At 53.6% G+C, this 15975-nt stretch overlaps 1 protein-coding gene across 2 annotated transcripts in view; it reads left to right on the top strand.

The window, feature by feature from the left end:
- The first annotated feature begins 1960 nt into the window (after positions 1-1960).
- DPYSL5 (dihydropyrimidinase like 5) overlaps positions 1961-15975 on the top strand; it is a 37743-nt gene continuing 23728 nt past the window's right edge. For both annotated transcript variants that reach the window (XM_081188637.1, XM_081188638.1), the window contains exon 1: positions 1961-2021. The gene's annotated coding sequence lies outside the window, so the exon portion shown is untranslated. The remainder of the gene's footprint in view (positions 2022-15975) is intronic.

The raw sequence follows: 15975 nt of genomic DNA on the forward strand, positions 1-15975 counted from the left end.
TCTAACCTCAGCTGCCCACACTCAAGCGAAGAGGTCCCGTGACCACTTGCTAATTTCTGCTCACCAGGCTCCAAATAGAGAGCACCAAAGCTGTGCTTATAATGATTATTCATTATTGTATCCAATTTCAATTATAAATAAGCAGCTATTAGTGGTCAAGGGAAAAGTGTGGGGAGACCCAGGGGGTGGGGAATGGGAGCTCCGCAAGGAACAGAGAACTCCCCTAATTTGGGGCATGGCTGCCACAGGTTCTGTGAGGAAGCCAGAGAGTGGGACAGCAGGGTGGTCTAGAGCCCAGTGTGTGGCAGTCATAAAAAAGCAAATCCCAGGCTAGGGATCTTTTGGAAAGGAATTGAAAATTAAACTGCCAATACCATGCCATTGTAGACATCTATGGTGCAATCACATTTGGAATATTGTGTGCAGTTCTGGTCTCCTCACCAGAAAGAGGCTATTGTAGAGCTGGACAAAGTCCAGAAAAGGGCCACCGAAATGATCCAGGGGGTGGAGACAGTGATTCCCCTGTGAAGGAAGGCCGCAGGGTTTGGGACTTTTCAGTCTAGAGAAAAGGCAAGTAAGAGGCGATGCAGAGGTTTATAAAATTATGCATGGCATGGGAAAAGTTGATGAAGGAAAGCTTCCCCCCCCCTCTCTCATGACACCAGAACCTGCAGATATCCAGTGAAGCTGAATGTTGGAAGACTCAGAACAGACAGAAGAAAACGCTTCTTCAGTGAGCCAGCGTGGGGTAGTGGTTCAGAGCGGTGGACTTGTAATCTGGGGAACAGGGTTTGCGTCTCCGCTCCTCCACCTGCAGCTGCTGGGTGACCTTGGGCCAGTCACACTTCTCTCTGAAGTCTCTTAGCCCCACTCACCCCACTGAGTGTTTGATGTGGGGGATGAAGGGAAAAGGAGAATGTGAGCCGCTTGGAGACTCCTTAGGGTAGTGATAAAGCGGGATATCAAATCCAAACTCCTCCTCCTCTTATTCACATGGCACATAGTTAAAGTACTGGAGAATGTTCCTTCAAGAGGCAGGGATGGCCACCAGTTGGGATGGCTCTAAAAGAGGACTGGACAAAGTAATGGCAGTTGTTGTTGTTGTTTAGTTGTTTAGTCGTGTCCGCCTCTTCGTGACCCCCTGGACCGGAGCACGCCAAGCACTCCTGTCTTCCACTGCCTCCCACAGTTTGGTCAAACTCATGTTCATAGCTTCGAGAACACTGTCCAACCATCTCGTCCTCTGCCGTCCCCTTCTCCTTGTGCCCTCCATCTTTCCCAACATCAGGGTCTTTTCCAGGGAGTCTTCTCTTCTCATGAGGTGGCCAAAGTCTTGGAGCCTCAGCTTCAGGATCTGTCCTTCCAGTGAGCACTCAGCGATGGCGGAGGAGAGGGCTATTGATGGCTGTGCTGGAAACCACCGTAGGGTGAAAGTGGCCTTGAATCCTCCTGTCGATTTTCCCTTGGGGGCTTCTGGTTGGTCACTGCGGGGATGCTGGACGATATGCAGAGATTGATATGCAGCCTGATCCAGCGGCTGGGCTGTCCTAATGGAACCTCCAGGTCCAGAGGCAGTCTATCTGCAGGCGCAGGTGGCGCGGGGTTCTTTGGGATGCTGCGTGAGATGTTTCCTACGACAGGCGGCCCGAAGGTGGGCAGAGTCCCCCCCCCCCAGCGGCCTGGTCCCGAGGCCCAGCCCGAAAGAAGGCGGCCTGCCAGGCGTCGCCGTAGTCGGGCGCGGGCTTGGCCCGGGTCCCCGGAGCGAGCAGGCCCCGTCGCCATGGCGACGCGAGGATGGAGCCGGCCGCGCCCTGGTCCCTCGGCCCCGCCCCTCGGGAGTCGTAGTCCCGCCCCCCTGGGGGACCCGGCGGCGCGGCGATTGGCCCGGGCGGGGAGTGGCGGGCGGGCGGGCGCGAGCTGGCCCCGCCCCCTGCCAGGCGCGCGCGCGCGACGAGGGAAGCAGGTGAGGCGGCGACGGCGGCGGCGAGGGACGGGGCGGAGGGCGACGCCGAGGAGAGCCGGTGAGGGAGAAGCGGCAGCCCGGGGTCCCGTGGGGGGGGCGCCTCCCGCCCCGCCCTGTCCGCAGCCCCCCCCCGCCGGGCTTTGTGCGGCTGCTCCGGGGGGCGGCGGCGGGGCCTTTGTCTGGGGTGGGCGCTGCCCTTGCCCGGGGGGGGGGAGGGAGAGGCGGGCCCGGCCCTTCGGGGGGGGGGGGACACACGCTGGCGACGCCGCTGACAATGGCCGGGGCTGGGCGCTTTGTGCTGCTCCGGCCGGGCTGGGCGATGGGGAAACTGAGGCACGGCGAGGGCGGAGGGACGGGGGGGGTGGTCCTGCCGGTGGCGGCGGCGGCGGCATGGCTCTCTCCCTGCAGGCGGTGGCCCTCTGGGGGGGGGAGGCGCAAGACCCGGCCAGGGCCCTTCGATCGCCCCCCCCTCAAAAGCATGGGGCTGGGGGTGTCACAGACTCTGAGGGCCAACAAGCATCTTGGACTCCGAGATGGAGGGGCGGGAAGCGGGGGGCAGCAGAGGCATCCCCTGCCCCCCTTGCCCCACGGCGGCGACCCCAAAGGCTGACCCAGTTGCCTGCCCCCCCCCCGTAGGCCCCTGATGGACCCACCCAGCATCCCCCGCAGAGCCGAGTCAGGAGTAATCTCCTGGGAGCAAGGATTATGGCCTGATGGAGGAGTCACGCCAGTTCACCCCATCCGCCTGGTCCCCACCCAGACACTCAGTCTGCCTGCCCCACCCCACCCCACAGAAGGAGGATCAATGGCACGCACAGCTGCCACCGCCACTGTCGCCTGTGTCATACCTGCCTCCTTTTAACGGGGAGGAACAATCAGATGCTTACTGCCGCTCCATGGGGGGGGGCATGGCCTGCGTGTTGGTGGTGGTTTGATATTGATTACTCTGAAGACGGTGGTGTCTCTACAGAAAGCACCACCCTCTTCCTATGCTTTGCTTTCTCTGGACCACAGGCTCCCCTCCTGCCTAGGGCCGGGGGGGGGGCACTTCCACACTTTGCGATTGGCGCAGCTTTGTTTTGTGTTGGATTGGTTCCCGTCCAGAAGGCACCCCAGGCTTGCAAAGGTTGACCCTGCCCCTGTGGCAGAGGGGCGTGCGCATGGGTGCATCTTGCGCCCCCATCTCCTCGCTGGCTATGAGGCGTTGCCTGTATTCCTGTGAACTGCAAGTAGCTTCTGTCTGGCCCCAGAAGGAGGATATCGGCAGCTGCAGAAGTAGGAACCACAGAATTCGGTGGGATTTGTTTCCTTGCAATCCACTGGATGCTGTGAAGTCTGATGCTGGCATCCATGTGTGCCATGGGGGGCGGGGCAGATGCCCCAGTGTATCCTTCCTCAGTTTCCCCCTCCGGGAGTGAGCCTATGGGGAGCATGCAGGCAGTGGGCTGGAAAGCAGGGGAGAGATGCCTCAAAGTTCTGACACCTTGTCTTAACCTCTGGCTGCTGCATCGAAGAAAAAGCTGTAGGCAGACCCTGCTGTTTTTTGTTCTGGTTGTTATTATTATTATTATTAATTTCCTAGTAGTTAGAATTTGATTGAAGTAAAGCAAGCAAATGAATGCAATGGAAATAATAGAAGTACAAAAAGCTGCACGGTAAATCCAGGAGAGACTTAAAATTAGGCTGGCAAAGTACTTGAAGACCATTAGGAAAGCCAAGTTTCAGGTAGTTTTGTGGAGGGGGAGTCCGGGCTGTCTGCATTTGTTGAGCTATAAGATAAAATCCCACCAAACAGCACCGAATCTGGGTCCCCCGAGCCTTTGGCAACGCACAATTTATGAGTTAATTTTTCGACTAATGTTAAATGCCACATGGCTTTTGTCAGAAAAAAACCAGTGTGTCTATTTCCCACCCATGCTTTAAAGCTTGCGAATGATCCTCAGGAATTGGAAACACTTTTCTGTGCCGCTCGGAATCCATCCAAGGTATAGGTGACAGGGCCGCCGCCTCTACCCAGCTTTCTCTCCTGTAGGGCTGGCCAAAGGACCACCCCATCATAAGGGTCTGAAGAAGGTCAGAAGGTCTGCTGGGAAGCGGTGTCCCTGTTATCACCCCAGCCCAGGGCTCTGCTGGGGGTCCTGGCCCTCTCTCCGTGTTGCTTGGCGATGGGACCACCGGGACAGTAGCTGCCTGTCAGAAGCAAACAAAACCTTGAGTCAGGTTGGCCTGTGCTGGGGGAGGGGTGCTGCAGCAGCAAACAATGGCTGTTTGGCCGCCAGCTTCCACACTCTGGGGAAAATACAATGCTTCTCTGTGTGGAAGGCCCCCTGCAAAATAAACGCAGGCCAGGGAGCCCCCCCACCCCCCGCAGTAACAGTGCAAAAGGCTGAAGACAGGAGGGGTGTGGAGAAGCCTTTCTCTGGTGGAAAGCAGCGCTCTAGATTTGCCAGGCGCGCTTTGCTACCAACGTGGGTCCAGTTGCGACTAAGTGGCGATTTCTGGGCATCAGGTTGGCGACCACAGTTTAAAAACCTCTTCCTTAGTCCATAGATACAGTCATACCTCGGGTTAAATGCGCTTCAGGTTGAGCATTTTCAGGTTACGCTCCGCAGCGACCCGGAAGTAACTGAGTGTGTTACTTCTGGGTTTTGCCGCTCGTGCATGTGCAGGCGCTCAAAATGATGTCACGCGCATGCGCGAAAGCAGCAAATCGTAAACAGCAGATGCGGGTTCCATCTGCTTCAGGATGCGAACGGGGCTCCAGAACAGATCCCGTTCGCATCCAGAGGTACCACTGTATTTCCATTTCCACTGTGTGTGTGTTTCTCCTTGCAGACTGAGACAAGTGCATTGTTATAACAAGCTGCAGTCAAGCAGTGTAGTTGAGGTCATAGAATTGTAGCGCTGGAATGGACCCCACAGGTCATCTAGTCCAACCCCCTAGCAAATAGACACTCTCTTGTGGCAACCATAACCTAGATTCACAGTGCCATTTGGCTCCTAGCTGATGTAGCTGAGTTTCTAACCCTAGTTGGAAGATGAGGATGGGCCGCTCCCAGGCAGCCACAAGTGGGGAGCAATAGAGAGAGGGAGGAAGAGGAGGAGGGTGGGCTGGGATGGTGGGGAGCAAGACTGGGGCTCTGAGGCCGCCCTCCCTGATAGATGGGGATGGAATGAACATTCGCTTCCTGCTGGGACTCTTGCCCAGGGATCTTGAATCCGCCCAGGTATTGCTTATTGCTTCTAACCAGCAATTCTGGGCATTCTGTGGCCTTTAAGACAAAGGCCGTCCATGACGGTCAGTGGTCTGGTTGGATGGTAGAGGGGAGGCTGCCGTGAGCCGGTGTCCTAAACTTCTGTGCTCTGCCTCTTTGCAACCAGGATGTGGCATCAACTTCTGCTTGCTTTTGCCTGCACCTTCTGATTTCTCTTAAATGTTCCTGGGGGTGCTAGGCAGATGCCGGCTAAGGAGGGCTGAGAATGCCTTTCGCTGGCGAAGCTGTAACACGCCATTGACTTAGTTTTGCCCCGTTGTTTTATAGCTTCCATTGCCAACCTGTGCCCTCCAGATGATTTGTGCTGCTGCTCCCAGGGGCTGATGGGAGTTGGAGTCCAAGCGTCTGGCTCCTCGTCATCCTGGGGAAAAGTGACAAGTGGGGTGCCGCAGGGTTCTGTCCTGGGCCCATTGTTGTTCAAGGTCTTTATAAATGACTTGGATGAAGGAATGGAGGGGGTGCTCATCCAATTTGCAGATGACACCAAATTCGGAGGGGTAGCTAATGCCGCAGAAAGCAGAATCAGAATTCAAAATGACCTTATCAGTTAGGAGAACTGGGCCCAAACTAACAAAATGAATTTAAACAGGGACAAATGTCAGCTTCTCTGCACTTAGGAAGGAAGAACCAGCTGCAGTGGGACACTTGGCTTATTAGTAGGGCACTTGAAAAGGATCTTGGGGTCTTAGTAGACCCCAAGCTTAACACAAGCCAAGAGTGTGATGATTATTTGTGTTTATTTAATTTATATACCGCCCTATATTTCTTATACCCTGCCTACCTGACTGTGTTGCCCCAGCCACTCTGGGCAGCTTCCAACAAAAATACAGAAAAAAACAACATCAAACATTAAAAGCTCCCCAAAACAGAACTTCCTTCAGATGTTTGCAAAAAATGATATAGCTGTTCAGTTCGTTGACATTTGCCCGGAGGGTGTTCTGCAGGGTGGGTGGAGACTACCAAAAAGTCCTTCTGCCTGGTTACTTCTCGCAGTGAGGGAACCACAATAAGGTCCTGGAGCTGGACTTTAGTGTCCAGGCTGAACGATGGGGGTGGAAACGCTCCTTCAGCAAAAAAAGAAAGGAAAAGCTAATGCTATTCTAGGCTGCATCAACAGAAGTCTAGTGTCCAGATCAAGGGAAGGAATATTCCCACTCTATTCTGCCTTGGTCAGGCCACACCTGGAATACTGTTCTGGGTGCTGTAATTTCAAAAAGTTGTTGACAAGCTGGAACGTGTGCAGAGGAGGGTGACCAAGAAGATCAAGCCTTATGAGGAATGATTGAAGGAGTCTGGAAAAAAGTCTGAGAGAAGATATGAGAGCCATCTTCAAATTTCTTAAAAGGCTGTCACATGGAAGAGGGAACAAGCTTGATTTCTCTAGCTCCAGAGGGTAGAATCTGAACCAATGGATTCAAGTTCCAAGAAAGGAGATTCTGACTAAACAGTGGAATGGACTCCTTTGGAAGGTGGTGGACTCTCCTTCACTGGAGATTTTAAAGCAAAGGTTGGCAAAGACTGCCTTGTGGAACCATCATCAGCACATCAGATGGTCTTTATTTATCCTGTTTTTGCCTCTATTCTCAGTATAAAAATAGAGAGCTGCCAGAGGTTGATTTTTAGACAGTTTATCTGCTTGGAAGTGTAACATGCTCCTTTGATCATTCTATTCCTCTACAGTTCTTCAATTTTCAAAGCATCATGAAATACGGATAGTTGAAAAAACCTGGATCAGTGTGGGGAGCAAATGAAATATGTGGCATCTTTGAGAATTTCTGTTTTGTTGTACTTTGGTGCATTGCTTGTGAGCACTTGGGCTTGAGAAGGGCGTGTGACTTCCACTTTCTTGAGCCTCTGCAGGGTGTGTGCATGTGCTACACTGGGAGGTCTGAGCTCTGGGCCGGGAGCGTAGCATTTAGGCTTACAGGTTGGAATTGGCCAGAGAGGCTGGGAAAGGTGGGCTGATCCCTCTTCTCCCTTGAGCCTGATGCCCTTGGAGTTCTCCTTAAGCGTGAGAGCTGCTCCCTTGGTGCAAGGATGGGGCTGGGTCCTCTTTGGGGCACTTGGAGCCTGTTGATGCTCCTAAGGCTTTATGGGTCCTTGGTCCAGGTGCCACCTGTGCAGCATCAGGGTCTTCTGAGGCTCCCTACTGGAGCCATGGAGGGAGAGGCTCCTTGTCGTGGTTCTTTGGTCCAGATTCCCCTTGGACTGCGACTTCCCTCAGTACTAGGAAATGAGGTCCCAAGTGACACCATATCTTGTTTCTTGCTCCACAGCAATGGATCCACATGAAAAGAAAGGAGATTCTGAGTAAACATTAGGAAGAAGTTTCTGACAGTGGAGTGGATAACATCAGAAGGTGAAGGTTTAGAAACAGCAGGGTGGCCGTCTCTTAGGGATTCTGTGATTCCTGCATTTCAGGGGGTTGGACTAGATGACCCTTGGGGGGGGTCCCTTCAACTCTACAGTTCTATGATTCCGTGAAGAAGCTCTTTGGCTGGGCAGGGTGTTGGCAGTTGGGGGCTCTCGCCCCAGCCCAGGGGCTTGTACCTCTGATGCCTGTAGCTTCCTAAGTGGCAGGTGTTCAGGCCTTCTCCATGAGGAGCTGTGTCGGCTCCTGGGTGAAGCTTGGGTCTGGAGGACCTTCCCAATGGACTGCTGGTCTTCCAGATTTGGCTTGAGTGGAGGTCAGGGCGACTGGTGGGGGCTGGAGGCTCTTTGGCCCCCATAGCCTCTCTTTTTGAGGCTATGCCCCCCTCCCTCTTGCCCGAGGTGGTGGCAACTAGAATATCAAGTGTGGGTGGTCTGGACTCTGGTCCCGAAAGGCACCTTCCCTCCAGTCCAAACAAGCCATCCCTGCACACGACTCTGCTGGTGCTCAAGCAGCCCTGTTCTCCTTGAGAAACTGCATCCCCATCCTGCTTCCCAGCTCTCTGGCGTTTGGGGCAGGGGAGCAACTGGGGATTGTGCCTAGGATCTTCTGTGTCGAGTGTGGGTGCTCAGCCGCTGATCTGCGGCCCCCCTCTTAATGCCCTGGTCTTCTCTGGCAAGGCCTTTGCCTCATTGACAAATGAATCCAGGGACCTGCAGGTCTTACTTCAGCTCAGGGTTGGGATGCTGGACTCCGAGTCATAATCTGAAGTAGCAAAAAATACTGTGTCAATCCTTGGAAATACAAAATTCCCACTTTTTATTAAAGTCACAAATAACACTGCGGGAGCTTAAAGACCAACAGATTAATTATGGCATCAGCTTTTGTGCACTGATGCCATTGTAAATTTGCTAGTTTTCAAGGTGTCTCAGCACTGCGGGGAAGGTGGGTGGGAAGAAGGGCAAAGACTCTGTCTATCCAGCCTTTCAGCCAAAGGCTGCCTTTAATTTATTGAAACAATAAGATCATATGAACTCCAGGCCATCATTCCATTCAGCTTTATTGTTTTCTTCTGAGACACTGGAACGTGTCCAGAGGAGGGCAACCAAAATGGTCAAAGGCCTGGAAACGATGCCTTATGAGGAACGGCTAAGGGAGCTGGGCATGTTTAGCCTGGAGAAGAGGAGGTTAAGGGGTGATATGATAGCCATGTTCAAATATATAAAAGGATGTCACATAGAGGAGGGAGAAAGGTTGTTTTCTGCTGCTCCAGAGAAGCGGACACGGAGCAATGGATCCAAACTACAAGAAAGAAGATTCCACCTAAACCTTAGGAAGAACTTCCTGACAGTAAGAGCTGTTGGACAGTGGAATTTGCTGCCAAGGAGTGTGGTGGAGTCTCCTACTTTGGAGGTCTTTAAGCAGAGGCTTGACAACCATATGTCAGGAGTGCTCTGATGGTGTTTCCTGCTTGGCAGGGGGTTGGACTCGATGGCCCTTGTGGTCTCTTCCAACTCTGTGATTCTATCTCATGAAATCAGAAGAATTACCCGCTGAAGGGGGCTTCCTCCTGCTCCTGCCTCTCTTTCTCTCCAGAGGTACCAGGGAAAGGTGATCTTCTGCCTGCCCTTCAGACGGACGAGTGAGGCTCTTGTCTCCCTCAATAGCTTTCCATGTTCAGGCTGACCTTTGCCCACCAGGTTCCCCCTGGGCACTTTGGACAAGAACTCCCATAATAGCCGGGCTGGCGGGAATTTGGAGGAACCTGGTTGACTTCAACACAGTTCCAGGTGACCAGAGCTGGTTTCTGAAGGGGAAAGCGGCAGTTTCCCTTGCTGACTGGGAACACGGTGCAAGCAGGAGGCCTCCAGTCAGTGCCAGCTCTTGTCAAGTGGGTCACAGATGGGGTGAGAATGGTGGTGCTGAGGGGCTGATTCCACTCCCTTTCCCAACCAAGACACTTCTGTCTGTAGCCCAGTCTGGTGGGTGGGGGGCGTCCCCCTTGGATGTTGGTCTTGAGATTCCCAGCAGGAGGGATCTGTGCTGTCACTTTTCCTGTTGAGGGTGCCACACCCTGGGCAGGGCACCTGAGCTGGCACAGACCCTGATGAGACATAGGCAGCGGCCATGGTTCCATCTAGCCCAGTGTTGTCCACACTGACTGGCAGAGGCTGTTCAGGATTTCAGGCAGAAAATTTCAGGCAGACACTCGGCTAGAGCCACGCTGGCCTGGCTCCCTGAACACTCTTCCTTTGTTGCCTGAGAGTGGCTGCTGCTGCTGCTGCTGCAAAGGCCTTTAGCCAGAAGGGTCAGCAGGGAGATGCGGCTCAAGCAAATCTTTTCCTGGAGGGGAGGGATTCTTTGCATCTCTTGGGGGAGGGTGTTACCCCTTGCAAGGGGCTAGCGTCTTCTCCTCCAAGGCAGGACCATCTTTGCCTCTGGTGCTTCAGCTGACTTGGGTCTCCTCCAACCTTTTTGACGCTGAAGAAGTTGTGATGTTTGGTAGGATATTATCATGCCTCCCCTTAAGCTTTTCTCCCCCAAGGAAAACACAGGACTTGGGTTCCAGGCTGCTTGTCGTCTTCATTGTATTTTCCTGGACACGTTTTTCCAGGTTGTCCAGGTCTTCCTTAAAGTGTGGCACCCAGAATTGTCACAGGCCTGTCCAGGAGAGAGTGGGACTGTTTCTTCCTGTGATCTGGACGTTGTGCTCCTGTTAAGGACACTTGAGAAGCTGCGTTAGCTTTTCTCTTGCAGCTGAATCACACTGGTGGCCCCAGTCCAGCTTAACGCCCCCCCCCCCGCACACGAGGTGCTGCCAAGTCATGTCTCTCCCTTGCCTTTGATTTGGCTTTGAACCTAAATGCAGCGCTTCACATTTGTCTCTGGTACATTTGGCCTTGTTGGTTTTGGGCCAGGAGTCCGTGGTCCAGGGGGAACTCTAAACTGGAAAGAGGGATGCATCGCTCTGGAGTCCCAGCTGATGAAATTTTGCCGCCAACCAAGCAAGCAAAATTGGAGACTTTCTAGCAGACAAGAGTGAGAGAGGCCCAGAGCGCCCAGACGCAGCTCCGAGTCGCCGGCTGTGAGCTCCTCTAGGCCGCCAGGATCCTGCTGGATCAGCATCTTCATCACAGCCTCTCCTCCCTGCGGGGGGGGGGGGGCTTGACTAGCCGCCCCCTTTCTCATCAGTGGCCTCCTCTTCCTGCGCCACTGTGTCAGCCAAGGTGTGGCTGAAGATGCTGGAGTGGCTGTGGCGCAGCGAGAGCGTCCTGAGCATGGAGGCGCTGCTGGACCTCCTCGCAGGCCTCTGGCCCGACTGACACGCAGCTGCAGAAGGAGACGCTCGTCTCTGGCTTCCTCAAGTGGGAATGAACCTCCGGGTTATCGAGACCCAGAGTCAGCACCCACCATATCCTCCAGGCTTGATTATTCCTTGCGCTTCCTTCTTGCCCTTGCTTCCAGTGGGGGGAATGCTGCCCTTCAACCTTCGCCATTAAACCGGCTATGCCTAAATGGGGGCCGTTGCCTATCTATGAGTTGCCTCGAGTTTTTATAACTGGCTGGGCAGGTGGCTGAGAAGCCTCTCCCCAAAGTAGAAATGTGAAAGCCTGAAGAAAAAAGCAGAAAAATTGGGGTAGGTTTGTTCCAAAACAAATGAGGGGGAGGGTAGCAGAAAAAAAATGGGGTCAGGGTCGCATTTCCCCAGTGGGCCTTCATATCTCTACCCCAAAGCCTCGGGCAGCAACAAAAAAGAGCAGAAGCGTTTTCAGGGGGAAAAACTCCATGTGCCATGGTCTGAATAATAATGATGATGATGATGATGATGATGATGATGATGATGATAATACCCCGCACATTTATACCCCATCACATTAGGGGAGGAGTTGAGCGGAGGCGGCTCTTGGGGCTACTCTCTGTTCCAGGGTCGGCTGGGTCCCTTTTGTGTGTGGGGGTGTGTGTCATGCTTTTGAATGCCAGCTGCTGGAAACCGCGGGGGGGGGGGAGAGTGTTGCTCTTGCCCTTGAGTCCTGCTTGGGGGCACCTGGTTGGGCACTGTGAGGGCAGGGGGTGGGCTTTGGCCTGATCCCTCAGGCGCACAGGCTCCTCTCAGGTTCTCCTTGTTCTGCAATTGCTGCTAGAAATGTGCCGTTGCCGCCGTTGTGTGCTGTGCCACGAGAGGGGCTTGCCTGCCTCTGGATCCTCAGATGTCTCCCTGTAATGACTCTCCTCTTCATCAGGCTGTCAGCGCTCCCTGCAAGGACTTCAAAACAAAGAACGGAGGGGGGGGGTGTCTCAGGCACTCCTCCGATGTGTCATTGCTTGGCATCTGCACCAGCCCCACTCGCTCATTAAGCTTTCCCCCAGCGTTCCTTCTTAAAAGGGACCTGCTTTCGTCTGTGCTGCAGCAGTGCACCAGGCAGCCTTGGGAAAGAGTTGGGGGGGTCTTGGCAAGTGGGGGGGGGGGTCCCAGGCTCTCCACAGGAGGGTCTGCATGTGCCTTTGGCCCCAGGGTGCTCTGGGTCTGATCTTGCTTTCCCTCCTCTCTTGGGGCAGCTGCACCGCCCTGGGTCCTGTGTGGCCTTTAGAGGCAAGAGAGAGGGCGGAGCCTCTGTTCCCCCCGCTGTGTGTCCTGAGGAGGAATTGGGGGTTACAGGCAGCCTTGCTGAGAAACAAGTGTGGGGGGGTGGGTCCTACAGGACCACTACAATTCATGGACAGCCTAATCCCAGAGGGGCCCCAGAACGAACTTTAGTCCAGATTGCTTTAAAAAATTGGGTCTTACGTGACTCAAAGTGGGTATTTTGTTGTATATATTTTACAAATCCCAAAGTTTGAGGGTCAGTAGCACAGATATTTTAAAGGTGTGGGGATCTGTTGTGGAGCATCCCCATTGAAGAACAGAACAGGGGTTAGCCGCACCCAGTGTTCAAAACTACGGGTCCCTTGCGACCAAGCAGAGATGCCCATTTGGTGCCATTATGGTGCCCGACGTCTCCACTGCCTGGAGGTGCCTGCCTGGGGATCCCTGGATCTTGACTGTTTCCACACTAGCAATGCATCCTGTCCGTAATATTTTATCTGCACAATCAGAATGAATTTCAGGAAAAGCCGTTTTGAAAAATAGAAGTTTCAAGCCATCTGGCCCCCAAATGGCAACTATCTGAGCTTCTAATGCTGCCCAGAAAGGTCCCCCATGACAGTTCAGGGCTCCAAAAATGTTGGTCTGCCACTGGTTGGGGGACATCTTTGCCCCATGTGTCTAGTATGCTCGCCTGCTAGGCAGGGACTCCTGCCCTTGCCGGTTCTGGTGGGGCTGCGGCTGACTTGGGAGGATGGAAAGGGCTGCCCTCTTCTGCTGTTTGAGCCTCAGCACTGCACAGCCTGGAGGAGCGGGCCTGGGTCTGGTTTGCCCGCCCTCTGAGCACCCTCCTTGACTTGGCAAAGTCTCCTCCCCATTCCCTCCTTCCTCCTGGAGCCCCTAAAGATTCTGCTTGGATGGGAAGAGCCAGCTCAGGGGCACAGGAGTTTGAAATGCCGGCTTGAGAGTGTGTTCCTTGCAGGGTGGGAGCAGCGGGTCATGGGGAGGGGGCTTGAACAATGGAGATGGGACAAAGCCAGTGGCTGTTCCACCCTCCCAGGACACAAAGACTTCTTTCTTTCTGTGTGTGTGTGTGTGTGTGTGTGTGTGAAGGGGCTCTCGCTCTCTCCCAGTTGTTTTCTGGGGAGGACAATAGCCAGTATTTACCCATCCCAGTAATAATAATAATAATAATAATAATAATAATAATAATAATAATAATAATAATAATAATAATATATTATTTATACCCCGCCCATCTGGCTGGTTTTCCCCAGCCACTCTGGGCGGCTTCCAACAGAACACTAAGATACAATAACCTATTAAACATTAAAAGCTTCCCGAAACAGGGCTGCCTTCAGATGTCTTCTAAAAGTCGGGTAGTTATTTTTCTCTTTGACATCTGGTGGGAGGGCATTCCACAGGGCGGGTGCCACCACCGAGAAGGCCCTTTGCCTGATTCTCTGTAACTTGGCTTCTTGCAGCAAGGGAACCGCCAGAAGGCCCTTGGCGCTGGACCTCAGTGTCTGGGCGGAACGATGGGGGTGGAGATGCTCCTTCAAGTACACTGGGCCTTTGAGGCCGTTTAGGGCTTTCAGGGCCAGCATCAACACTTTGAATTGTGCCTGAAAACGTACTGGGAGCCAATGTAGGTCTTTCAAGACCAGTGTTATGTGGTCTGGGTGGCCGCTCCCAGTCACCAGTCTGGCTGCCGCATTCTGGATTAGTTGTAGTGGTGGGTGGTGTTCTGTGCTACCTGGGTGCTGAAGGAGCCCTGAGCCCTGCGCTTATGTGTATAAAAGGACCCCTCTGCAAACTCCTGACAGTGAGGGGAAGGAGTCTTCAGGTGGAGGGTGCTGAGGATTTATGCTGTGGGATGAACGGAAGGAAAGCAAAGACATGGATTGTGGGTCCAAGCAAGGAGGAGAAGGAGGCAGCCAATCCGTTTACGAATCTGTGAGTCACCATAGCACTTTGCATTTGGTTCCCAGGAATGTGGGCCCTTGAGAATCTTCTGATTTCAATGAAGCTGGCTTATGTGGCATGCCAGACCTTTTTTTAACATTAAATTGTTCTCAGTGTGTTGTAATTGTTGTCACCTGCCCAGGGACCTTGGGGTGAAGGTTGTTTGCTGCTGCTGCTGCTATTTACAGCGGTACCTCGGGTTCAGAACTTAATTCGTTCTGGAGGTCCGTTTTGAACCTGAAACTGTTCTTAACCTGAAGCACCACTTTAGCTAATGGGGTCTTCCGCTGCCGCCGCACGATTTCTGTTCTCATCCTGAAGCAAAGTTCTTAACCCGAGGTACTATTTCTGGGTTAGTGGAGTCTGTAACCTGAAGCCTCTGTAACCCAAGGTACCACTGTATTATCATTTATTCGGCTGCCTGCCAGGGCCCCAGGAAGAGAAGGGGTCATCCTTCAAACAGAAGGCTGGCCAGAAGGGTGTGGCGGATGTACACTTGGTGGCCTCTTGGGTCTGAGAGGCTGCAGGGCCTGGCCAGGGAAGCTGTGCTGCTCAACAAGGTGGCATCCTGCTCTGCAGCGGTGGGGGGGGGCTTCCCTGAGGGCTGCCTTACACCTTCGCTGGGGGGTGTTTCTTGCACTTGGAGCTCAGTGGCCTCTGTGCAGAGGGTGCTCTGCTCTCTCCCCGCTGACTGACACTGCTGCGTGCTCAGCTGCTGCAAGGGGGGAGAGGGGGCTGGCCTCAGGGGTTTTTTTGGGGGGGGGACAGTCAGGTCCACAGCTGCTGGCTGCAGTTGCTCTATGGGCCACACTGACTTGTTTTCTCCATGTCTCCTCAGATGGTTGGGTTGCCATTTTTCAAAAAGTGAAAACGAAAGTTGTTAACGATTTTGAGCTATTTTTAAAGGGAAATTGGCAAAAAACGACACTACCGACATGGGCTGCCATGCGTCCAGATTTTCCTGGACATTTTGCCGATTTCTGCTGGGACACAGCTTCCGACTGCAGTATTCCAGGTATATCCGGGAAATTCTGGGTGTATGGCAACCCTGTGACCTATGGAGACGCAGCGCCAAATTGCCCTGGCCTACGTAAGCCCTTTCCTGGGTGGGCAGGGCAGGGATCTTTGGGGTTTTACATCCATCAAGTGATCTATACAATTCGTTAAATAAATGAGTAAAACCAGCAAGCCCCTTCTGTGAGCTGCTGGGCCTCTCATCTTAGCGAGTGGGGTGGGAAAGTTGAGCTGCAGAATCCTTTGCCCCTCAGTCTCACTCGGAGACTGTGGCTTTGATGTTCCTGCTGGACCCGTCTGGACCTATTTTCTCTGCAGGCCCCTTTCCTGCTTGTCTCCACACTGGTCATGGGCCTGTTAGCTTTGAGTTGTCTCCAATTCTGCTTTGACAACTGCGTGAATAATCTGTGGGTGCCTTTGAGCTTCCTAAATCTTTGAAAACCAAATGCTGGTTGACTTCTTCAACACACCTCATCCTGCATACAGATTGTGGCGGGCAGGTCTGCTGGCCTTGTGCGGTGCCTGCCCCATTCCAAGTGTTCCTGTGGAGTTTTCTGTGTCTGCCTGGTGCTCTCCCCACAGTGCGCAAGAGTTGGAAGGGGCCCCCAAGGATAATCTAGTTAAACACCCTGCAGTGCAGGAATCTCAACTAAAGAGGGGGGCAGTGGAGACGCTCCTTTGTGGGGAGCAAGATTGCCCTGCCAATGCCCTGCCCTGATGTCCAGGGCTCCCGTTTCCCCTCCCACCTGCTAAGAGAGAGGGGGCCACATTGCATAGCTACATGATGAGATGGGATGTCTATGGG

Source organism: Podarcis bocagei (assembly GCF_964188305.1).
Source record: "Podarcis bocagei genome assembly, chromosome: 3".
NCBI lineage: Eukaryota > Metazoa > Chordata > Lepidosauria > Squamata > Lacertidae > Podarcis > Podarcis bocagei.